The 24,700-nt window shown below is 41.9% G+C and overlaps 3 long non-coding RNA genes across 3 annotated transcripts in view; 2 read left to right on the top strand and 1 right to left on the bottom strand.

The window, feature by feature from the left end:
- Positions 1-127: 127 nt before the first annotated feature.
- Positions 128-16,629, top strand: LOC119866719. Its single transcript, XR_005369560.1, has 4 exons — positions 128-404; positions 2,718-2,885; positions 12,748-12,989; positions 15,118-16,629. It is a non-coding gene; the product is annotated as an uncharacterized LOC119866719 (long non-coding RNA).
- Positions 2,892-9,270, top strand: LOC111098802. The gene is made up of 3 exons (XR_005369562.1): positions 2,892-5,423; positions 6,646-6,697; positions 7,389-9,270. It is a non-coding gene; the product is annotated as an uncharacterized LOC111098802 (long non-coding RNA).
- The window catches only part of LOC106559715, a 178,003-nt gene continuing 163,416 nt past the window's right edge, over positions 10,114-24,700 (bottom strand). The window contains exon 3 of the long non-coding RNA XR_005369563.1: positions 10,114-10,677. This is a non-coding gene — a long non-coding RNA (uncharacterized LOC106559715). The remainder of the gene's footprint in view (positions 10,678-24,700) is intronic.

Here is a 24,700-nt window from a genome sequence, read left to right as displayed (position 1 = left end):
CAAGCAAGTTCAAGGGCATTAAAACTCACTTTACAATGATCTCTTTGGTATTTACAATATCCCTAAAAGGTAACAAAGCTGCTTCATCTCATATTTTTATCTTTGCAGCGCAAAGGAGCAGGGATGAGGCCATCCCACCCTGACTGGGAGAGCTGCTGCCCGACTCCAAATCCCCGCACCGGCTCTGACATGAAGCTGCATATAAGGCAGCTTCTCACTGTCCTTCCATTTCTTCTTTTACCTCATTTGGTTAAACCACACAAGCTCAGTGCTCGGAACTTCCGTTTTCTTATCTTGAACATCATGTACTGTTCCAGCTCCAGTCAGCCACCCACAAGGAAGCGTTCTGTTCCTTTTCGACAGAGGGCCTGGCCGGCCACATGGCCACGCTGTTGAAAAGCTCTGTAAGTAACATTGTCTGTAAGATCTTGAAAAGATCTATCAGAACTGGAAAGTGCACAGTGTTAGAGTTTAGTAGTTATCTCTGGTCTGCTTATCTCACAATCAAATATGAAAAGGAAAACCAGAGGCAAGAGAGGGAGGGTGAGGATGCAGGGGTGGATCAGGGATGGAGAGGAATCAGGCATGATTCTTTCCTAATTTATTTTGAGTTTTCCTGAACTTGGTCTTCACTGCACAAATCAATGTATCAGGCCTCAATCTTTGTCACATTTGTTGGAAACCTAAACTGTGCTAATGCTTTATTGTAGTCAACTCATTCAAATTGCTATTATATGCTTGTCATTTTTAGTATTACTTGACATATGTTTGTACCATTCTCTATCTTTTCTTTTTTAACTTTGATAACTTGGTTAAGTATTTCATTAAATCTGTAGATGTTGCAGTAAATGCCTCCCTTTGGGCTGGGAAAAAAAAAAAAAAAGAAAGGAAATTTGCATGGCAAGTTCTCAATCTTGTGTTTTTGTTTTCCTGAGGCTTCTGGTTTCTCAGAACCTATGCTTCAAACAATCTATTTACTTTTGATTTACACTGCAGAGAAGTTTGAGAAGTTCTAACTTTAATGGGTAAAAATAATTGCAAGTGGCGAAAAAAAAAAAAAAAGAAAAAGAAAAAGAAAAAATGTGCCATGGAAAAATGCCTGAATCTATTTCACTTAAAAAGTTATGTCAGGAATTACACTGTGAATTGGGTTGAAATGCCATGCCCATTTCTTTCTGCTGCGGGAAATTTAAAAGTATCCATTGAAATCTAGACTGTGAGAGTCACAGAAAGCTCATGGATGATCTAAAACAACATGTGTACCTGTTTCTCTTTGGTGTGTGCATTTGCACAGATACACAGCATATTGTTTCAAATAATAGTTTTACTCAGACAACTTGAATCTGGGCAACTGGAAAGCTGTCTAGTTTAGCTCGTCCTCACCCTGTTCGGCTCTAATCCTCTCCCCAACCTAGAGATGGGTTTATTTCTTCTGTTGACATTCAGCACATGCTTGCTTGGAATCTGTCTTCCTCTCCCTTGTCCTGATATCGGATATTCTCAGTCTCCCATGGACAGTCTCTGAGAGGAGGGAGCAAATGTTGCAGCAATAATAGTAGCTGGTACGTCCTCAAAGTTTGCCCCGAGCTTTTCTATTTACCTTGATCTCAGCTCTTTGGAGGTACTAGCATTTAATCTTCACCATGACCTTGTGAGGCGGTTCTGTGAACAACCCCATTTTAAAGTTGAGAAAACTGAGACAGAGAAGTGAAGCAACTTGTCAAAGCTATGGCAGGATTCCAGCCCAGGCGGGCTGCTTCCAAAGCACGTGCTCATAACCAAATATGGTATCCCCCACCCTGCACCCCTGGTACGAACCGGGAAATGGAGTATAATTGTTGACGGGGGCAAGTAATGAAGGAGGGCACCAGGGAGGCTTGGGAGTCAGAAATGATCTGTTTCTTGATCCAGATGCTGGATTGTGGAACTGACTATTTATGCACTTTTATGGATGTGGATCATACTTCCCTGATATTAAAATAGAAAGGAGGAAATGGGCAAAAATAAAGAGTTAAGGTATATGTATATCACCGATGGCAAGTTGAATGCAGTTCTTGGCACTAGGTTGCTTTGGGGTAATGACTTGATCTCTGTCCAGGTCTCTATTTACTCATCTGCAAAGCTGAGCATAGATGATTCCTACTTCGCAGGGAAGGATTAAATGGTCTGCTTTCCACAGAGATTCAGAAATGAAGATAATGTCTTCTTTGATACCATGGCGATGAGGGTGTCCTGGCTAGTTTAGGGAAGGGAGCGTCTGGCTTCATAGCTGGTCCCCAGGATCCCTTCTTCCTAAATAAATAAAGTGTAGGTATTCACAGGCCATTTTGTTGGCCAGTTCAAGGTGTGTTCCTTCTCCAGATAAAGAGCTCTTCCTTTTGTTGTCCTTTCACAACAAATTGTATGACCAGATCCAATGTTAGCTAACCTGATACTAACAAATCCACTGGCTCCCCCTTGTTCAAGAGGTGCAGACATTGGGAAGAGTACATTTTTGCGTCTCTGGTGTAAATCTTGTGTTCCAGAGGTAAAAAGCTGAAATGAAAATGAATGGATCTATGTTATCTCCTAGCTTTTATGATAAAGGTAGAATTTTAGGCAGAAGCACGGGAGAGAAAAAAGTAATTTCTTGAATGATAGGACCGTTACTGTGTCTGCCCATTGGCTGAATGTGTTTCAAACCTGTAATGCCTGAAATCTTTGTTCCCTTCTTTCAGGCTCCATCACACGGGGCGAGCCCACTAGCTTTTCTAAGATGCCCACCCTTCACCGTGCCCTTCCACGCCTGATGGCCTGCCCTTCTTCACAAAGGCCCGTTCTAATTTCACCAACGGTCAGCTCTGCTTGCCACAGTCCTGTCAAAGCAGACAAATTAAACATGTCAGGTGACATATGGAAGAAAAGGCTTTTTGATTTACTATGGAACTGTTTATGGATAAGAGTTATTTCTCTTGGCCTGGTACCTGTTCCCAAGGCTTGATCACATTTCAAGGCGCTGCTGCCATTTACTCAAAAAGTCTAGGTCCTCACATGTTTGTGGGCACATGGCTGTCTGCGCACAGTCATCTGAATACAGCTGGGAAGCTGCAGCCAGGTTGTTGACTGCAAAGTGCAAATGAAGGGAAACTGAAATCTCCCTCCAGCCCTGCCTCACTTCCTTGCTTCATGATTTGAAGCGTCGGGATGGCTATGTCAGTTGGGAAAAGGACCGAGGGTCACAGCTCAATGAAAAAGAAAAAAAAAAAAATCCTTAGTTTAGCGTGGACAAGTTTGAAAACATCGTGTGGATGGAAAGCTCTATTTCTGTTTGCAAATAGGATGCTGCTGTGTCTATTTCTTGTGGTGGAGTCCTTTATAAGAAAGAAAGCCCTAGCGGTATGGGAAGGTCAGATTGGGGGTGATCGTTCTCCCTCTAGCTTTTCAGATGTCACAACCAGATGAAGGATAATTTAAGAAGCCCCGAGCTGGGTGATGGGTCTTGCAGAGCTGCTTGTCTGTTGGACCTGGAGGAAAGCTTATCCCGGGCAAGGTAATTTACGACAGAAGACACAGGCGCAGCTCCCTGCAGGCAGCACAACTGAAGTCCTCTGAAGAACTCCTGCTTTATTGGAGAGAGCTGTAAGGCTGAAGACAGGATAACTTATGGCTTTCCAGTGGCTTTCCCCTTTCTCCTCTTCCTTGTTGTGATTGTTATTTATTATTTGTGGGCAGGGATGAGAGGGTTCACTTTGCCAACTTTTGAACCCTCTCTAAATTCATGGCTCTGAGTCTTGAACCGTCCCTGAACCTTACTGTGCTTGAGTCCCTATTCTTTTAGCATCCTTTCAGCTTCCCGTTGTGGACGGAGAAAGACTCTGGAAGGTTTATTTTAAAAGGTGGAAATAATTCCTTAAACATCAAATAGCTCTTTTAAAAAAGGCAGCCTGTTTTGAGGAGTCAAGTGTAAATGAATTGAAAACATATGCTCCAGATCTCCCCCAGTTTATGCAGCAAGTTCATGGCTGAATTACTAATAGGGCTTCACTGGATTCAGAGCTGAGATGAAACAACGGGCAGGGGATGGGCCAGGCACATTAGTTCTCTCGGTCTCTACTGCTTTGTTCCTTATTTAATATAAAATGGGCTTTAGTTGAGCTCTGAAAGCTGGAGTGAAGAGGAGGAGACATTTATAAGCAGTATTTTGCCAAGTAAGAAATCTGTATTAGGAAAGAGCATTTTGGCAGAGGATTTAAATTCTTGGTTTAATGGCTGTAACATTAGGAGGCAGAGAGAACTTTGAAATCCGGGCTGTCTAACTCTCCACTCGGCTGAAGCCCTTCTCATCACCTTCACACCCGCAGCTAATTTGGCGCTTCCTTCCACCCTGCAAGGCCTGTCCTTAGGAACCCTGAGAGGTTATTTGGGTCTAGTACTTTCTATGGCCAATTGCCTTAAATATGTCTTTTTGAAAGGGCGCCCTGCAGATAGAGACAGCTGAAGCGAGGCAGCCTGGGCTAACAGAAGGACAGCCCAAGAAATTCTGCTCTTCCCCTGGTCCCCATGCTCAGGGCTGCCCAGTGCTGCTCCCACCTTGGACCAGTGTGGCCATAGCACAGACTGTTGGGAATCGGGGTGCAAGAAACGTCTGCTGACTGGGTATCCCAGCGGCTGGACAACAGTGCTCATCGGATCCTAGTGGATGGCACCCTGTAATGCGTGGCCCTGAGGCCCTGAACCAGACAGAGCCTTGCAAGGAATGTTAACTTTTGCTGCTAACATCCCTCTGTCCATGCTTGGGGGAAACCACTTGCCATGTCCCATGTGTCTGCCATGTTTCCCCACATGGCAAAGATGGGCTTGCCTTTTGCCACACACCTTGCGGCCTAGATGTGGGGCAGATGAGAAATCCCACAAAGAGCCTATGGATCCTCAGTTGAAAGTCAAGTGCCCACATGAAGTACCAGGCACTAGACTGGTGAAAGGTGTTTGTAGCATCAGAGCTCAGGGGAAAGTAGATAGGCTTTGCATGCAGTTAGCAAGCAGCTCCAAACACGCTTTCTACTTCTTTGTGGAGACGAAAACACAGTTGTTACAAGTTACTTTGTGATGACAGAGTGTGCTGAAAAGGAACTGCCAAGAAAACCCGTTGGCCCAGCCCGGGCCCTTGGGTCCCATGGCCAGCTGGGATTATCTAAAGTGGGCGTCCTTAGAGAAAGCAGGAATTCTCTTCCACCACAGACTGTTGAAACCTCCCCATTCAACTGTTTTAAAAGCTGCAGAGAATTAAAAATAGAAGCTTTCTGGAGGGAGGAGAGGGTCCTTTGGGGGCACTTTGTTTGCTTTGGTTTCTATCTCCCTCCCTGGAATGCGGCGAAAACCTGGAGAAGCCAGCACTCAAAGAAGGCCTTGCAGAGAAACGAAACCCCCTCACGCCAGAATGAAGGGTGAGGAGACCTTTCTGGGTTCTGGTTTTATAATCATTTCTGTTTATAGTAGGAAGGCAATAGCCCCCTTCTTGAATTCAGCACATGTCGTCCCTTCTGAACGATGCCCCTCCTTACTCCAACATTATAGGGCTAGAGCTTCAATAGGTTACTATTAAGCAGCTAATGTTAAATACAGACGGACACTGGTGGTTGAATGGGATGACTGTCACCCGGGTGGCAAAGGTGCCACTCTCGTGGGTGGGAGGTGACGATTGCAAATGGCAGCCACCAGAGTCCAAATGCTTCACTGGACGGTTGGGGGGCAGAAGGACTTGCATGCTCTTCTGAAAGTTCAAGAAAGGGTATGGGCCGAGGGGGAGGGATTGAAAGGCAATCCATAGGCCACTGGGCACTGATTTTAGTTCCTTGGATCCTAAGAAAATGGGGAAGGGGAAAAAGTCTGGGGTTTCAGGACAGTCGCCTTTGGCTTTTCTCTCTCTCTCAGTCTCTCCTTTGGTCTATCTCTGTCTCTGACTCTGTCTCTGCCTTTCTCTCTCTCTCTCTCTCTCTCTCACACACACACACACAGCCCCGTGGCTTAGTCTCCTGGCTCAGATTCTATAAAACACTAGACTATGCTAGGAAAGGAAGAATTCCAATGTTACTCCAGAACGATCTGAAATAAAGTTTTTTATGAGGGATCCCAGTGGGTTGTCTGACCCTGGGACTTTCATTCTTTTCTCAGAAATCCATGGGGGGGGGGGAGCCCCAGTAAAAAGCAGTCAGTAAATATAGAGATTTGGAACATGTCGGTTTAAAGAGGGAGGTTCCCCACACCATCCCTGCTCTGGCTCCACAGAGAAGCAGGCCCCCCCCCTTCCATTTCCCTCTTGCTCCCAGCCACCTGGCCCTGACACCGTCCTGCAGCCGCCTCAAGGATGCTGTGGTGCCCATGAGGTGCTGAGGTGCCTTCGAGAGGGAGAACTCTGAATGGGATCTGTCTGTGCCCAGTGGAGGTCTCTCTACAATATACAAGATGTGATGTGGGGATACACCTTAGCTACACTCTTGCACAGGAGCAAAGTGTGTCTTGTCTTTCTTCAGTGAAAGAGGGATTATGAGAAATGTCCCTCCTCTCTTCACCTCACAAGGGGGAGATGAAAATAAAAAAGTTAATTTTTTTGACAGGCGCTGTCATACTCAGGTGACAGGCAAAGCAATATTATGTTTATTATTACAGTTATCGCTGTGTCCCCATGTGCTCATCGCTCTCTCGCTCTCACATCACAGGGGTGAGTATGGTCTCCCCGGGAAAAGACAACAGTGCAGGCTGCTAATGAGAAAATTCGCAGGGCCACACTAGGCAACCGCTTCAAATTAGAGTTTCCCTGGGCATCGATCATGCCTCATTCCAAAATGAGGCAATCAGAGAACCTGACTATCTTAAAAATAATGGTATGGAGACAGAAAGGGCCGACATAGACCTAAATGTTTTAATTACTATTTTGAAAAATGCAAAACTAGCTAGCTCATGAATTTTTTATTTATACAGACCCGCCCTCTCTGGTCGCCACTGGCCACATGTGGCTAGTAAAGCATTTGAAATGTGGCTACTTGGAATTAAGATGGGCTGTAAGTGTAAAATATACACTGGCTTTTGAAAGTTTGTAATCGCAAGGAAAAAAAAAGAATACAGATTACCTTATTAATTCTTTTATATGTTACATGTTGAAATGATATGATTGCATACATTTAGTAAATATTTTAACTAAAGTTAATTGTAACTGGTTCTTTTTCTTTTTTAAATGTGACGTTGGGTGGCCCTTCCCTTTAGTGGCTACCAGCAAATTTAAAATGACATATGCGGCTGCATTTGTGGCTTGCACTATATTTCTATTGGGCAGCCCTGCTATGGACTTTATTAGTAGACGGTGAGGGGGAATTGCTCTCTGGAATTCAGCATTTTTTCCCCCCAATTCACAGTATCAGGGATATGACTGACCTGGAAGGACTCCGTTGTTACACACAGCGTCAGGAAAAATCATGAAACACTTTGTGGCAGATGAAAGAGAAGTTACTGACTGTCCTTTCTGATGCATCCATGCATTTATCTCTGTTTTTCCTTGTTTTCCAGCTTTTTTATAATTCTGCAAGTTGTAGAAAACTAACAATAATGAAAATGACTCTTATCTATAGATGTGCAAATTACTCGTGTCTAGTGGAATAGTTGATCATTGCTGTCTGTATGGATAGACCCTTTTGCCATTCTATGTACACTTATCTCAGTATGCCTTATTGCCCATATATGTGAGATTCCTTGAATTTTGACCCCATGGCAAAACATCTTATGTCCCCTCATTAACTAATGAGTTAAAAAAAAAAACTTTGACACAAGTTCTTTTTATATTCTTAGAAGAGTCACGATTTTATCTTTTTAAATAATCCTAGAGAACTGAGGCATCCATGGTCATCAGGATTAACCACCGTGTCTCTCTTTCCCCTCTCATTCCCAGCCACTCCTGTGGTCCCCATGGTAGTAGGACTGATACCCGGTGATGAGATGGAGAATGAGTTTTTCTATAGGAAGTGTTTCACCTGATAGCCATGTGAACACTACTCGACATAGAGCAAGCTACAATGTGGGTTATTCTGAATTACGTGGGCCAGCCAGGGAATCCTCCCACCCAGTGGAATATTTGATTTTAAGAGAGACATGCTGAGTTCCAAATAATGAAAGAGAAACTTAACATACAACACATCGGTAAGGGGTCCATGATAAACATCATGCACCCAGGGCATAAAATCCCTGAATTTAATGGCAAAACATATATAAAAGAAAGTGGGTTGTTATGAGGTTTTGTCCTCCCCACCTCTTTTCTTTATTTGTTTTGCTTTATAAAACCAGCCTCATTCTTATTTTACCTGATTGTCATTTTTTTTTTCAACAAGAGCTGGTTACCTTCAAAGCAAGGCCTGACAAGATGACCCAGACACATCAGTATTTATTTCACACATCCATTGATTTCTATGAATAGAATTGATTTTAATAAACATAAACAAACTAAAAACATAAAATAGGTGATTTCACACACCCCTTTCTACGAAATTTGGAAATACTGCACTTGGAATGTATATGTTTTGTTTCTTCTCCTTACCTTTATTTTTTTTTAAGAAGTTGGCTTTTATTAGCAGAAAGATCATTAAATTTTGTGAGTATTGGCCTCTAGCATTTAAGTTTTTACAGAACACATGAACGTTTACTGGTTTCACCAGCGGAGACGCATGATTTTTATGTATCTGTAATTCTGAAAGGGAAACATTCCCTCTACAAACGCAGAGCAGTCCACTTATAAAATTTATGTTTGTGGGCTCTTTTCTTATATAAAGCAGCCACCTTGGAGACTCCATTTAAACAATTAAACAATATTCTCACCTATATAACCTGCCCATATGTAATTATTTTCTTTTTTGGTTCTTTGGTAAATAACACAAGAGGCTTTGTGGCATGAGGAAATTCCTTGACCCGGGTATTTTCAACACCATAATTTGCTTGGTGAAAATGAAAACCAAAGAATGCCTTTTTTTATATATATAATTTTTGGTTGTTTGAAATTAATTTTCGACATTTAAATTGGCTGGGAGAGGCTTTCAATTTTTTATTCTAAGAAATACTTTTAAAAATTGTTAATAAGAAAGAGTATGAATTTATGCAACTATTTGCTTCAGAATAAGATAATGTCTTTCAAAAAGTTGATTTATTTGAGAACCTTTCATCAAATTTAAAAGATCTTTATGTGCTTTTGATGTATGTTATAAAAGAGTTTTGATATATCTTAATTCTCAATAAAATGGGGAAGAAATGCTGGCACATTGCACCTCCTATCATTATTCAAAAATAATAGAACACTATACTTTAAAAATAAAACTCAGGTTTCATTTGGATGGACAATTTGTTTGTTATGGAAGAGATTTAGTCCAGAATCATTTGTTACAGAAAGGAGTTACTATATGTGTTAGCTCTTTTCTTTATCTGGGATTTCTCTAACTAGGATTTTTCTCCCAAGCTGATTTTACCTGTTTCTTCTCTCTGAAGGAGTTTGTTACAGTGGTGACTGGCAGTTAAATAAACAGATGGATAGACGTAAAGAATTTCTGGACAGCAAAGAATTGGGGAATCATTTCCAGAAAATAGATTTATTTTGTATTAAACTGATAATATTTAGAAGGTAACGAAAGGGTGATGTGTTTGTCATCTGCTGTGTATTCGGGGCTGAAAAAGCTTTGGAAACAAAAAGTTACTATTTATCGCATATGACCTTAGTAATCATCAATACTGTTGCTTACATAAATAATATCACAGGCTTCTTTATGACACGTGGCTTTTTTCGTCAGGAGAGCCTCCATTGTTATCATGTCCATAATTTATGTGAAAAGTAGCTAAGAAGGGAGTAAATTCAGGAGGTACAGAGGTGCCTCGGGTAACTGCAATACGAAATCCAGGCAATTCATGAAATGCCTGTGGCCTCTGTCGAGCGAAGTTTGGTATTTGTTTTTGTCTTAGAAGAGGGATCTTTATCAAAATTTCAAAAGTTTCCCTGACCAGCCCCCTTCAGAAAAGCTTCAAAATGCTTAGCTTGCAGGGTTGCAGAAACAACTGCTTGTCTCTATAATATCCAGATGAAAATGAAAGATTTTAAGAGTATCTCATTATTTTATCCATATGATGCCCAATTCGATCCAAAGACTGTAATTTTCATACGGATTTTTGGCAGCATGTAACCTTAGAAAGCTAGAGTCCTTTAAATAGCATGCCATCTCAGGCTCCTTTTGTCCAAACTCAGATCCCTTTTCTGTTTAGCATCATAACTGCTTGTCCCCTGTCCCATCCTTCCTACTTTCTCCCCATGAATTAACCAAAGAAAACCTCAACGTACTCCCGACTTACAGAGGCATGGATAATTCCATGCTGTACTGTGATCCATTTAAGCATATGATCAGTGCATGTTCATTCAATGGGTCTGTGTCTGGAATAAGTTATTAAAGGAAGAGTGTGTCGTCGATGAGGGGTTTTATTAATTTAGAAACTCAGGACTCCAGTATTTTTTTTTTTTTTACAATAACAAAGGAGTGATAAAGTGATGAATCACTTACAATCAACCATGACGAAGATGATATTGTCAAAGCCTATTTTTGCGGGTACTATTCCAGAAGTTTGTCCACAATTGACTCTGATTTCTCATTCTTCAAAGTTTTCCCTGTATCCCGAACTAACCTGCAGGAGAGCAGAAGTTGAAGGAAATTGCAAAGCAACATCTGAATAATGAACATCTTGCCAGGAAAATGCGTCTGATCTCCAAGGAAAGGGTGTTGGAAGAGATGCAAGATGGTGGGAGGATTTTCTCTGACATGACTTTGAGTGCTTTGACAGCAATATTGTCCCGTTTATGAAGCATACAGAAGTATGCTCAAGGAGCGAGGAAGTCCTGGAGACATGATCGGAAGGAGAGCTGCAGACAAGGAAGTTGTTCAAACTAGCTCACTTCTCATCTTGGTATTTTCAGAGTTTTTCTCTGCATCTCACACTAATGACAAGCCTGTACGAAAGACAAAACTTTTCCAGATGCTTCGGTGAATTTACTGAGTTTTTATCCTTTTAGGGATAATAGTAAGTAACTTTCAATTAGGACTTTACCATTTAGAAAGCATTTCATTTTCATAATAATCATTAAAGTTGCCATAATAATAATTATTATTATTGTCACTATGCTGATTTTTATAAATAAGGATGCTAAAATTCAGACTCTTTTTAATCATCTAAGAAATAGGTGGAGAGGCAGGGATTTTTAAATACAAACCATCAAACCTCAAATTCCCTGCTTTTCTCCCTCCTTTTGGGATGACAACAGGGTAGAAAAAGATATTAATCTCTTTAATAATTACATTTGCTTTTTTGAGTAAGAACTCGAAGAAATGTAATATGCCGTTTAAAATCTTTTACGTTTATAGTCTTATACAATATTCATACTGTTTTTGCAATATTTAAGAGAGGAGGAAGTGTATTTCTTCACCATAAAAATAAACTAATACCATCAGGCTAGGAGCCGCTACCAACCAAAGCATCCTGATAGCTTCCATACACTGTTGGGGGCATTTATGAAAGTTTAGCGATTGCAAGGAGTGGGACCAGCACCAGGAAGGCTTCTCTGTGAATCTCCAGCGTCCCCAGGGGCCCTTCCTCTTCCTCTCACTTTGTTCCACTCCCCTGATGATTTGCTATTCCAACCACAGCAATCAAACGAGAAGGTTGGGATCTCCTCAAGGAGCGGTGCATGTGGCCTTAGATGGCCTTATGAGTTTACCTTTCAGCTAAATTCAAAGATGAAAGTCAGGAAACAAAAACAAAACAAACCTTTATAGTCATCTTTATCTCAAGGACTGGGCTCCCTTTCCAACACAGAATGGCTTTCTCAGTGATATGGGATTGTTCTTCTACAACAGATGGGTCTGTAAGTGGAAAGAGACCTCTTCATTTGTCTGGTGGCATGTGGACTTCTTCAAATGCACATGTGGTTCTGATTTCCATGGAGGGACCACACGACATTAATGCAATTTCCTCTTTAATGTGCCCCCTCTCTATCAGCCCTGATGTTCAGGCATCCACATTCAAGACACAGGCCTCCATCAGATCAGCATGAGTGCCACAGAGCTTTGTGGAGCTTCGCCAAAGTAACAGGCCAGCATTTGGGAGAGGCTAGTGATGATGTGATTTCAATTTCATACCATCTGTCCCCAGATTTCTTTCACTACTGGGCTGGTCACTGGCTTTGAAGAATAATCAGAATGCCAGGGCTCTGGAATGCTGTGTATGGAGGAGTTGAAAGGACGGGAGACCCTCCAGGCCCCATTGCCGATCCTTGCCATGAAGGGGTGGACAGAGCCTGCTGCCTCCCATTAAGAGATGTACTTGAAAGTCCTAATGAAAGCAGTGTCAACCTTCTACAGCTGGCTGTGTGTCTGAGGGGCTGGGCAGATGTCACATTGCTTCCTGGGTGAGAGAGGGACATAGACAACCAAGGAAGAAGGGGTAAAAGATTGGCTGGCATTCTTCTCAGCGGGGAGCATTCTTTCTTCTTGGGAGAATAGAGTCTTACCACCTATTGTCAAATGTAACCCCCTCCAACCCCTTTCTCCAGCAGGATCTCACCACCCCAATAAGAACCTAAACTGAAAAACAAAAACAAGAGGGAAAAGTGCATTTTTGGGGGCCAGTGAGTCAGAGTTTTTTTTCTAATGGTGGATTATTTTACACAGGCCTTTGAATGATTATTTTCTTTGCTTCCAGGCAATCCGGATTAATTGATACAATAAAGGTCTGGAAGCCCTAAAATGTTGGTTTAATTCCCAACTCTGACACAAAAGAAGCTAAACGACTTGCAAGAGAATATGTTGAAAAATCAACAACAATTTTCCTATCTGCAAATAGTATTGGAGTGCCACTGGGACGCTGTGTGGCATTCAAAAAAATTGTGTTCCAAATGCTAATTATTCACCAGTTGGTGTTCCAGATCGTGTCTCTTGACATCAGTAAGTTGATTGCTAACAGGATGATAATACTGGTTTCGCTTTTTAAATGTGGGTTCCAAAAGTCTAAATTTTCAAAGTCGCCAGAGAAACAGTATATTGAATAGAAAAAAAACCATGGGCAAGAATCAGGATGTCAACTTGTTCACTTTGCAATGAGAAAACCAGGGCCAGGAGAGGTTAGTGACCTGGCCAAGGCCACAGAGAAGGTTAGTGACTTGCCAGGACAAGAATGCTGGGCTTGACTTTGATCAGTACCACATTCTAGAAACCATTTGGCTTTTTATATGCTTGCTCTCATGATGACTCTTGGGAAGGGATTTCGCATGACATGGGTCTTTCACGGCTCTACATGGGTGATTTGGGAGCAACGTGCAAGGGCACTTTTCGATATAGCTGCTTCCCCATTGTGTACAATGCTCATTCCTCGATGACAGGATTGCCAGCGTCTCCTATCAGTTGCTGAAGTCTTAGAAGGCATGAAAATAAACAAAGCCTGACAACTCTGTTCCCGTGTTATGACCTGTTCACCTCCCTGCCACTTCCAACTTCACTTCTCCCTGAGTAGCCTCCACATTATTTAAGGCAGCAGGACGTTCAGAATCAGGCAGCATGTGCTGAAGCTGCCAGAAGGAAGGGCTGTGCGACTGGTATTTGTGGATCTGAGCTCTTCAAAAGCCTGGTCATGCCTGGCACAGAAGGAGCTGAGGCCATCCTAAAGGTGGCTTTTAGTCCCAAAATTTCTAAACATCCTCCCTTTTTCTTAACTACTTCATGTCCTGAAATCACTAAGGTTTTCACTCTGATAAAAAAATGTCTTAAAGTACTCAGGAGCCTACTTGATTCTGGAATGTTCTGACAGGCCACTTGAACAAAAGCATAGAGTAAATCCAATTTATAGTTTACTGTGGATGACACTAACAATCATTCAAATCCATTTTATTTTATTTGTTTCAAATGCATTTTATGTTTTTTTTTTTAAGATTTTATGTATTATTCATGAGAGACACACAGAGAGAGAGGCAGAGACCTAGGCAGAGGGAGAAGCAGGCTCCCCGCAGGGAGCTCAATGTGAGACTTGATCCCGGACACCAGGATCATGACCTGAGCCGAAGGCAGATGCTCAACCGCTGAGCCACTCAGGCATCCCTCAAATTCATTTTAAAATACCCTTTTTTACATAGACATTCACAGTTGCATTTTTCATAGTGACCTGAAAGTAGAAGCAACCCAAAGAAATGTCTGCCAACTGATGACTGGGTGAACAAAGATCTGGTATATCTATATGATGGAATATTTTTTTGGCAATAAAAATGAAGTACTGATACATACTACAACATGGATGAGCCTCAAAAAGTTATGCCGAGTGAGAGAAGCCAGAGCAAAAAAAAACAAAAACCCACACATATTTAGATGGTTCCTTTTTTTACGAAATATCCAGAAAAGGCAAATCTGTAGAAACAGAAAGGAGCTTACTGATTGCTAAAGACTGGCCGTGGGAATGAGGATCTACTGCAAATGGACACAAGGTTTCTTCTGGGATGATGGAATTGTTCTAAAATTAGGTTGTGGTGATGGTTGCGCAACTCTGTAAATGTACTCATCATTGACTGTACACTTTGAATGAGTGAGTCCTCTGCTGCGGAAATACCTCACTAAATCAGCTAAAACCAACCACCACCCAGCAGATGGCCCAGCTGCTGGCATGGAGGACATCTCTGGGGGGGAATGATGTTTGGTGCAATCGGCCACGGGACTGTTTAGCCTTAGGGTTTCCCTTGGCCCCTCAACAACTCACGGTGAACCAGAGACCCTCCAGTCCTTCAGGAGCTCTTGACATGATGCAACAATTTACAAAATCAACTGTCTGCCCTTGTGAAGTCAAGTCTGAAAACCCTCGGTTCAGGGACACATATATTCAAAGGGAGAAGCCCATGGCAGCGGCAACGATTTAGGTCTGCAATTAAGATACTTCAAGTGTTTGGGGCTGACAAGGAGTTAAAGTAAATGTTGATTCAGTTGTAAAGTTTCCAAAGATGTAGCCTTGCAAAAGGGTCTTGCACAACTGCATGGTTTTGTTTATTTATGCGTTGTTATTGTCTTTAAAATATTCTTTTTTTTCCTCCCGCAGAAAATTTCCAACCAGCACTGGGACCCTTAGCGGGGGAGACTGGAAACGGGTCTGAATAATGCATTCAAGATAATTTCAAAAAATCACCCTTTAACGAGTACCATATTCCCTCCAATTTTCCCTTGTATATGATTCACCATTTTGCAAATACTGATGTATAAAGAATGCATTGAATGTGGCAAAAGTTGAAGATAGCCCCTGTGGATAAGACCTAATGGACACCATCCTGAAATAATACATACAGCTCAGCCTCCAGACATGTGTCTTCAATTTAAAATAATTCAGCAATCATGTTCAACCAGAACCTGATTACACAAAATGGGACTTTTTAACTCCCAGACTTGGATCAAATTTTGAGGCCACAAAAAGGGAGGGGGGGGTGGAGATAATATGTGCCATGTTTATATATTCCAGATACTATGATTAAATGATCCACACTCAGATTTAACTGTTTCTTTGAGCTTATCAAGGTATCTCTAACCATTTCCTACCTATAGATACGTGCCAAGCCTTTATGAGAACTTGTATCGAAGTCCTGAGCCAAGATGCAAAAGGAAGAAAGCTGAAAATCAGTTGGGTTCTTCTGTCTGAATATTATGGTTTCCAAAGCACTGAACTGGGTCATGTTCTCTACTTCCCTGGAGACTCAGGAAGGAAGAGTTGAGTCTTCTGGTATGATACCAGGGTATCCCGGTTCATTGTGTCTGCTGTGCTCACCGAATGATGCTCTTCCCCTCCTTTGATCCTTGCCCACCACCTCTCTTCTCCTTTATTACTATGGCTGGCTTCTTTGTCACAGGCAAGTTGGATCTGTGCTCATATGGGATTTCTGAGATGCTAGGAAGTCCCCACATCTTTCTCCTTTGATAAACTGCCCAATGCTTGAGGTGCTACCATTACAGGTACTTAACTACTTCAAATCCCTTTACTCAGAAGAAATGGTGGCTATAAAGGTGCATGGTGAATCCCAAGCAATGGTGTCTGGTGATAAGATTGCCAGATAAAATACAAATGCTCAAGTCAATTCAGATTTCAGATAAGCAACAAATAATTTTTTGTATGCGTGAGTCCCAAAATTGCATAAGGCATACACATCCTAACAAGGTATTTGTTGTTTAATTGAAACTTGAAGTTAAGAAAAATAAAAAATAAAAAAAAAAGAAACTTGAAGTTAGCCAGGTCTTGTATACTTTCACTCGCTAACTCTGGCAATCTGATGTATCTAGTGACCACCACTCTGTGGTATGTGGGTAAGGGAGCCTGTGGCTGGAAAGGGTGGGAAAATGAGACTGTAACGTGAGCATCTCCACATCACTGGTGAAGGGCTATGAGCCAGTTCATTTCCCCAGAATTATTAAAGGATCAGATGGTGTACAAATCAGGCAGCCTAAACCTGAGCATATTAGAAATAAAGGGTTTTGTGTGTCTTGTTTTTCAATAAGATGAACATATTTAGAATGGGTGATCTCCTTTTTAAACAGGTAATATCAATAAATCTGAACCTTTTGTTGACAGGTTTATCGGTATTTTATGAGTTAAAAGAAGAAAGCTGGATACCATTTTGGATGCTCCTGCTGCTTTGGGTTCTAATTTCTGTGTCTGGCTTGGGGTGGGGGACAGGGAGTGGAAGGTAAGAGCAGTAGAAAGTGTGCTGTGTAGGGGGCTGCCAGTGGTGCTGGGAGTCTACAAACCAGTTGTCTCAAGAAATTCGTTACTAACAAAAAAACAGCAAAATTCGCAAGTGACTGGCCTTTCCCCCCATCAGTGAGAGTGGATTCAATATTATCTTTTCCATAACTTCACCTTTAATGACTTGCACACTGGGACAGAGAGAAAAGTGACTCGAAAGTCAACCCTCTGGGGATTCCAGGTAAGTTGACCAGGTCCCCAACCATTTGTCATTTGTGTGAAAATCAATGGTCACATGTGCTGGGGCAAAAGATTAGGTTGAGATGCACTGCTTCCAGATACTCTTAGGACGGGAAGCCCAGAGGGGAACTTTCTCCTCTGTCTAAGGTACCATTTCCTGCTTGTGGCCATCCCAAACTTTCCTCACGTTAATAAACCCACATATGCAAGAAGAAAGGTTGTCTACCCTTCTTTCACTTCCTTTCTTTCCACCTGGATACAGACACATTTATTTGTAGGGTCTGCTTTGTGCCACACCGTCTCGGTTCCTGCCTGGAGGAGCTTGTAGTTCAAGGAAGGGGAAGATGGTGTTGTATGAGGAGATCAAAAGTGAATGATTCTGAAAGCAATCAAGAGTGTTGGGAGGGAGACTCCCAACAAGGGATGAAGCTGAGCCTGAGCTGAAAAGGAAGGGGACATGGTTCTTGGGATGAGAGGAAGGACATCAACTCATCACTGAGATGACCTATCATGGGATAGAAAGCAGTGACAGCAGTTCTAGGAGGCACAGAAAATTTGGCTGACTATGAAGTTTCTAAAATAAGCAGTCCTTGCCATTCTCCACACCCCCTCATACCACCCCCCCCACCTCGCCTCTCCCATGGAAGGGAATTGTCTCTGTATCAACCGAGGAAGGGTTGCCTTGGGACATTGTCCTGAGCTCCCCCTGGGGTCTTCTTTTCTGATGGAGCCGCATTTCAGAGAAAATGGAACAACCTCTGTTTTGTTATGTTTAAATGTCAATGTAATGCTGTGGAATGATACAGGTCTCATGTAGGCATCCGTGGGGCTTGGTTACAGGACTCATTTCATCCTATCTTATGTGACCATTCATAGTTTACCAATTTGCCTTTTCCTTTAGACTAAGTCCTGGGAAGGCAAAAGTGATACCCCGTTTGTTTCTGTCCCCTAACAGTGCTTTGTGGTGTCAGGCCCTTGCCAAAGACTCCGTAAATGCTTAAATGAAAAAGGGATGCCTGGGTGGCTCAGTAGTTGAGCATCTGCCTTGGGCTCAGGGTGTGATCCCAGGGTCCTGGGATCAAGTTCTGCATCAGGCTCCCTGCAGGGAGCCTGCTTCCTCCTCTGCCTATGTCTCTGCCTCTCTCTCTGTGTCTCTCATGAATAAATAAATAAAACCTTAAAAAAGTAACAAAAATCATTTTTTTGCTTCATTAAAAATAATTCTAACTAAAAAAAATAATAATACTTCTAACTAATTTCTGCCAAATATTATAGAAACAATCTCCTCAAATTATGGCTTCAACAATGGATCAAAAGTCAAGTTCCAAATAAGTTTCCTGGTGGAGAGCACTAACAGAGACACGCATGCTCACTCTACGGCAATAAAAAAGTCATTTGTGAATTTAAGAACCACAGGATAACAACAGATAATCCACGCTCAGTTATGATCTATTTCTAAGGCCAGGGAGAGTGTGAGTAAATGAAACACACAGATCATCTTCAAATCACACAAGCTCCAAGACTACTACTAGTACTACTTTTTGTTCTCCTCCTCCTCCTCCTCCTCCTCCTCCTCCTCGTTCTCCTTCTTCTCCTTCTTCTTCTTCTTCTTCGGTTGGTAGGTGGAAACTCTCACAATTTTGGAGTTTTATCTTATTTTGAATATCCCCCTTTCTCTGAAAGCGAAGACATGGACAAGTAGTACCTACCAAATTTAAGAGGCCTAAATAGTATGGAGGTTCCTCAAGAAGTTGAAAACAGAGCTACCCTATGACCCAGCAATTGCACTACTTGGTGTTTACCCCAAAGACACAGATGTAGTGATCCAAAGGGGCACCTGCACCCCAATGTTCATAGCAGCAGTGTCCATAGTAGCCAAACTATGGAAGGAGCCATGATGTCCTTCAACAGATGAATGGATAAAGAAGATGTACCATGTATACATACATATATAATGGAATGTTAGTCATCATAAAAGATGAACACCTACCATTTACATCAACGTGGATGGAACTGTAGAGTGTTATGTTGAGTGAAATAAGTCAATTGGAGAAAGACAATTACTGTATGGTTTCACTTATACATGGAATATAACAGTGTAGAGGATCATAGGGAAAGGGAGGGAAAGTCAAATGGGAAGAAATTAGACAGGGAGACAAACCATAAGAGACTCTTAACTCTGGGAAACAAACTGAGGGTTGCTGAAGGGGAGGTGGGTAGGGGGATGGGGTAACTGTGTGATGTGGTAAGCACTGGGTATTATATGCAACTGATGAATTATTTTTTAAAAGATTTTATTTATTTATTCATGAGAGACACAGAGAGACAGAGGCAGAGACATAGGCAGAGGGAGAAGCAGGCTTCATGCAGGGAGCCCGATATGGGACTCGATCCTGGGACTCTAGGAGCCGAAGACAAATGCTTATCCACTGAGCCACCTAGGTGTCCCACAACTGATGAATTATTGAAAACTCTATCTGAAACTAATAATGTACTGTATATTGGCTAATTGAATTTAAATAAAAAAAAAAGAAAAGGAAATCTAAGAGGCCACTGGTCATAGCACATGGAGTTGCTTTGGGTGACACTGAGAAAAAAGCATTGCCATGGCAACAGCCCAAATTCAGAGACAATAAGATGTTGAAAAATGCATGGCTTTGAATCTATGGAATACAGATACTTCTGCCTACTGCTTGCCCAGGGCTCTGAATATTATAGATAGTCAATAAATATTTGTTGCACGAGTGAGTAAATAAAGGGAACAAACAGAAATCCTCAGGTTGTCTGATGCCTAGAGTCAGCTTCTAAGACCACTGGACCCGATCTCTTTTTGATACTTTAAGTAGTCACTGTGAAAGGACAGGCTCTTTGACTGCTGAAAACAAAACAAAATAAAACACAAAGAGGCAAAAAACTAGATTGCAGACTGCATCCCACAAATCTACCCCCCAGAGGAGTTAGGCTTCGCATGTTGTTCAAGAAGGAATGATGAGTTTTCATCCCCAGGGATTTTTTTTTTTCTTGAAACAATCAAAAAAGAAAGAGTCGCATGCAAGAAGCACACTGAAGTGTGCACTAGTGTGCAAATTAGTGTGTGTAGGTTAAGGAAGGCAGGTGGATTTAAGTACATGACAGAGAGTAAAAATATCTCTTTGCAAGAAGCTTTAACATGTATGTCGGAGAACAGCACACAAACAAGACTGAGCCCTCCCATCTCAGAAACGCAGCTTGCAACTCTGTGTCTCCTCTCCGTGATAAATATGGGCAATATTCATGTCATCTTCTAAGCCCCCAAAAATACAGCCGACTCTGTTCAACAGAGCTGGTCAGACTGCGGCAGGTAAATCATCTCCGGATCAGAACTCCATATACACATAATCTTCAGGGCATTTGCAAAGTCCGGGGGCACTGAGCGACAGATCTGGAATATTGATATTACCCGTAGCTTGTCTTACTTGAGTTTGTGCATATGGTTTTTTTCCTCACCAGTTAAGTAATAAGGAGGTATTTTCTGACATGGACCTCCTTATAAATTGGCTTTTTGTTCCCCTTTTCAGGGTCCCGGCAAGAGAACCAAGAAGCCATTTTAATTAAGAGTAGAATTCAATTTTTGGAAAAATGACCTGCCTTCCCAAATATTTAACATTGAATGTCATTCCAGAGGTTATTTCCCGAGGGCCCGGCACAGGTTTTTGAACCAAGTACCCACTCAAGTAACATTGATTAAGTGAAAGAATGAACAGATGTTCTTGAGAAGCGCATACCTGCCACCGCAGGGCAGGAGGCAGAGGCCTGGGCCACTATGTTAAGGGTGGCTTCCTGCAGTACCTTCTGAAGATTATAGATAAGGGCTGTGTAGGAAAAGGAGCTCCTGTTTAAAAAGCATGCAGGGCGGTGGATTTAACAGGGCTTCTCAAACTCTTGTGCTTGTGTCTCCTCTGAAAGATTTTTGAAACTTGTGTACCTTTGTCACACTGTTAGGTTGGCATCTGAATGGTTTTGTCCCAAATTGGAACAGTTACAGGGGACATAACTTCTGGCATGTTTTAAGTATTGACATTAAAAAACAAAACTGTTACATTATCCTTAAAAAAAAAAAGTCTTTATTTATTTATTTAGAGAGAGGAAGCGTGTGGAGGGGAGGGGCAGAGGGAGAGAGAGAGTCCCAAGCAGACTCCCGCTGAGCTCAGAGCCCGACATGAGACTTGATCCTGGGACCCTGAGATTATGATCTGAGTTGAAATAAGAGTCAGATGCTTAACTGACTGTACCACTCAGGCGTAATTATTCTTTTAAATGTATCCACAAAATCTAAGAACCAGAGCAGATGATACCCAGCTCATTATTTTTTTAAAAAAATATGGAAAGAAATTCCTGAAATTTTTTATTTCTTTATTTTCCTCAGTTTTCATTGTTCATTTATTTTCTACTCACCCTCCATGATTTCATCCTAATAGAATGTATTTTTATGCTTAAAAGTCTTGTTATCGAACACTGTTTTACTTTCTTGTAACAAAAATATGTATGTGATTTGAAGTGGATATTTTTATTCATTCTGTCTATAATGCTATATTTAAAAAAAGATTCTACCACTGCTGTTTAACAAATAACAGTCTATTCTTATAAACTTTCCTTTAAATTATTAAATACAAAAAGTAAAAGTTACTGAATATTCATCTCTTAATGAGACGGAAGAGGTTTTTGGTTTAATCAGAATTCAAATAAGGTCCATATGTGGCAATAGGATAAAAACAATGTTTTATTTTAGACAATGATATTTCATTTGTGTGCCTTTCTTAAGGTTTTATTTTTTTTTCTGAAGGTTTTAAATTTCCGTCTGTATCTGCCTTTCTATCCAAGCTACAAAGGCGGGTAAGCACACATCTTAATATCAGAAAGATGGAAGATAATAATGTCAAGTACGATTCAAACCAATGATCCCTGGCAACGGAAAATGGAGGCAACCCATTGAGGGTAAGGCTGTGAAGCACACAGATCATATGTGGAAGGTTTGGTCATCCCATGGATGAAGAAACTATCCAGTTGAGCTTCTGGCAGAGAGTAGGGGGACCATGGGCAGGGTGATGGAAGAAAGCAGCTGTGATTGCCAAGCAGGGCTTCCTGACCAACTACAGAAGCAGGGATGGAGATAGGAACACTAGTCTATTTCCAGCTGTAGATTTCCCCAAGTCTGAGAAGTAATGAAGTAGAAGGAGACCTTTTGTATACAGTGAATGGTGGCATTGCCATCCCAAATCCATAGAAAGGTCATACTGTGGGATGGGGTGACATGTAAAACATATCTGGGGTGGGCATGGGCTCATCTACTAGAATCTCCTTAACAGCTTGACATGTCTGTTGTCCTAAATGCACACATCTCCCAAGACAAGCATTCATTCTCTCAGATTATATAACTGAACACTTTAAACAGAACAAAAACATTTCCTGGACCATAACTTGATAGATACTCTGTGGGTTCTGTAAACCATATTGCTTGGTTCTTTCCTTCATATCCCTTCCACCACACATACTTCCTCTTCTTTGGGCCCTTTCAAGAGAAAAATTTAAAGAGTTCTATTTTAATAAGGCTTTTTTGTGTTCTTAGCTGAGAGTCTTTGATCTCCTGCTAGTTCTTCCTTATAAGAATTCCAAAAACCATCCCCAAATTGCACAAGAGATCATAGAACCTACAGAGAATATCAGTGTATGGATATACAAACTACACACATTTTTCAACTATTTGGATAAAATATTCTGTAGCAAGAGAAGATAAAGAAGGAAACGTGGAAAGGGAGATGGGGGTCTACAAGGAGCGAGAGAGATAAAAGGAGACAGGGAATTGGTGGTTCAATGCAGTAGATGATCATTATTCCTTCAACACATCTCTTCCACAGGCATTTGAAAAGATTTCAATGTCTGACTTCATGAGAAGGGCTGAGTCTCCTGGAGCTCTAGTGTTTCTAGCAGCCGGGTTTAGTCAAGGGCAGACATTCAGGAGGGGCCCCAAGGGGTCTAATTTGAAATGCTCAAAAAAATTTTTTTTGAAATGCTCAAGACTAGCTCTCCAGTGCTGCTTGGAGCTCTTCACCACACTTGGCCACATTGCCTGAAATTCCACAATAGGAAATTACCCTTTGGAGCAATAAGTGCCGTGTGTGATAATGCCAAAGCCCTAAGAAAAATAATGCAGTGAAGTCTCAGAGCTATGCATACCTTCCCTCCAGCTAGGAGGTGAGACCCAGGGCCAGAAGAGTAGAAAAGTGGAGGGTAATTTGGGCTACAAGACACTTGTCATGAGACGACAGCAGGATGGGCCCATCATGAGAGCCTGGGTGGAGGCAGGGCTCTGAAGAGGAGGTTGCCAGAGACAGAGAGGACCCTTCTGTACTTCTAACAGGGTTGAGCCCCACTAGCTGCGAGCAGATACTCTGGACTGGAGAGTTTAGGGCATGGATCATCTTCTCGGTGAGGTGACACAGATGTTGCTTAGCTTTTGGATTAATTCAATAAGGTAAATAAACCAAGAAACTAATAAAATATTAAAAAATGAACAAATTGAAATATAGTATCTCAAGACTTTCCCAATATAACAAACACTGCAATTTCACAGAAGAAAGAACATTTCTTTCCCTTTCCTCTTGCCCTTGATAATTTTAAAAGAACAAGAGCCTAAAATCTTGAGTAAGTGACGTTGCTTCCCAAGAAAGGGCATTCACAAATTTATAAGCACACACACACACACACTATACACACACATTATATTCTTGCCCTTATTTTTGTGGGTCCATGAAAGCTTCGTTATGAAGTGACATTTAGAAACAACTGGCTTAGAGAACATAGTTATCACTTATAGTTTCTAAATACATCCTCATAACATGATGTATAAGTGTGTCAGAATCCTACAAATGAAATATATGTTGTATAATAGAACTTAAGGACTATCCCTTAAGTTCCTTATAAGAGTTTCCTTAGTAAAATCACTATTGCCTCTTACTAATGCTGCAATGTGTGTTAATATAAGTCATAAAAAGTGGTTTGCTATTCAGTAATAAACTCAAAATACCCATGATATCTGGCTCCTGATACTCAACTAGTGTGGCTATCTGATGGAGCCCTTGTTCCAATATTGTAGGAAAGTCAGGTTAAGGTGAAGCTGAGTCAGGTGCCCTTAGCCTGAGAACCATCTGACCCCGGGTGGAGTAGCTGGCCCTTTCTTTGGGTCCTTCCTCCTGCATCCTGGGGATCCCTGGGCCACTGGGGAGTCAGTTGCTCTGTCATCCATCACCAGAGCCCTAAGAGGTGATTATGACATCAGAAAATGGGCTAGGACAGTGCTCAGCCGAGACGTCAGAAAGCCCAAGTTGGTGTAATGAAGAGTATTCTGTTGAGTGTGCAGAAGATCCAGCCCCTTGCAATGTGTCCGGTCCTCCATGGCCCACGAAGCCACCCTGCAGCCCACAGGGGCAATGTGACTGCACTCCTCATTTCCTGCTGCCACAAAATGACCTTCCCCTGGGATCTGAAATGCAGATCGCTGGGGGGTGTGTCTGAGGGGTTGACGTGTGTGCTTAAGCAGTACAAAGGAGTACGCAATGAGTCTGTAACAGGGAAAGCTATCCCCTAGAGGCTGTGTGGGCTCCCCATGTCTTGGTGAGGAAATGTTCCAGGCCAAGGCCCATTCCTCCGTGGCCGAGCAGGGGTTGAAAGACAGCAT

Source organism: Canis lupus, chromosome 14 (genome assembly GCF_011100685.1).
Source record: "Canis lupus familiaris isolate Mischka breed German Shepherd chromosome 14, alternate assembly UU_Cfam_GSD_1.0, whole genome shotgun sequence".
In the NCBI taxonomy this organism is placed as follows: domain Eukaryota; kingdom Metazoa; phylum Chordata; class Mammalia; order Carnivora; family Canidae; genus Canis; species Canis lupus.
The sequence above is the reverse complement of the archived record's forward strand: the minus strand, read 5'-3'. Positions and strand labels throughout refer to the sequence as shown.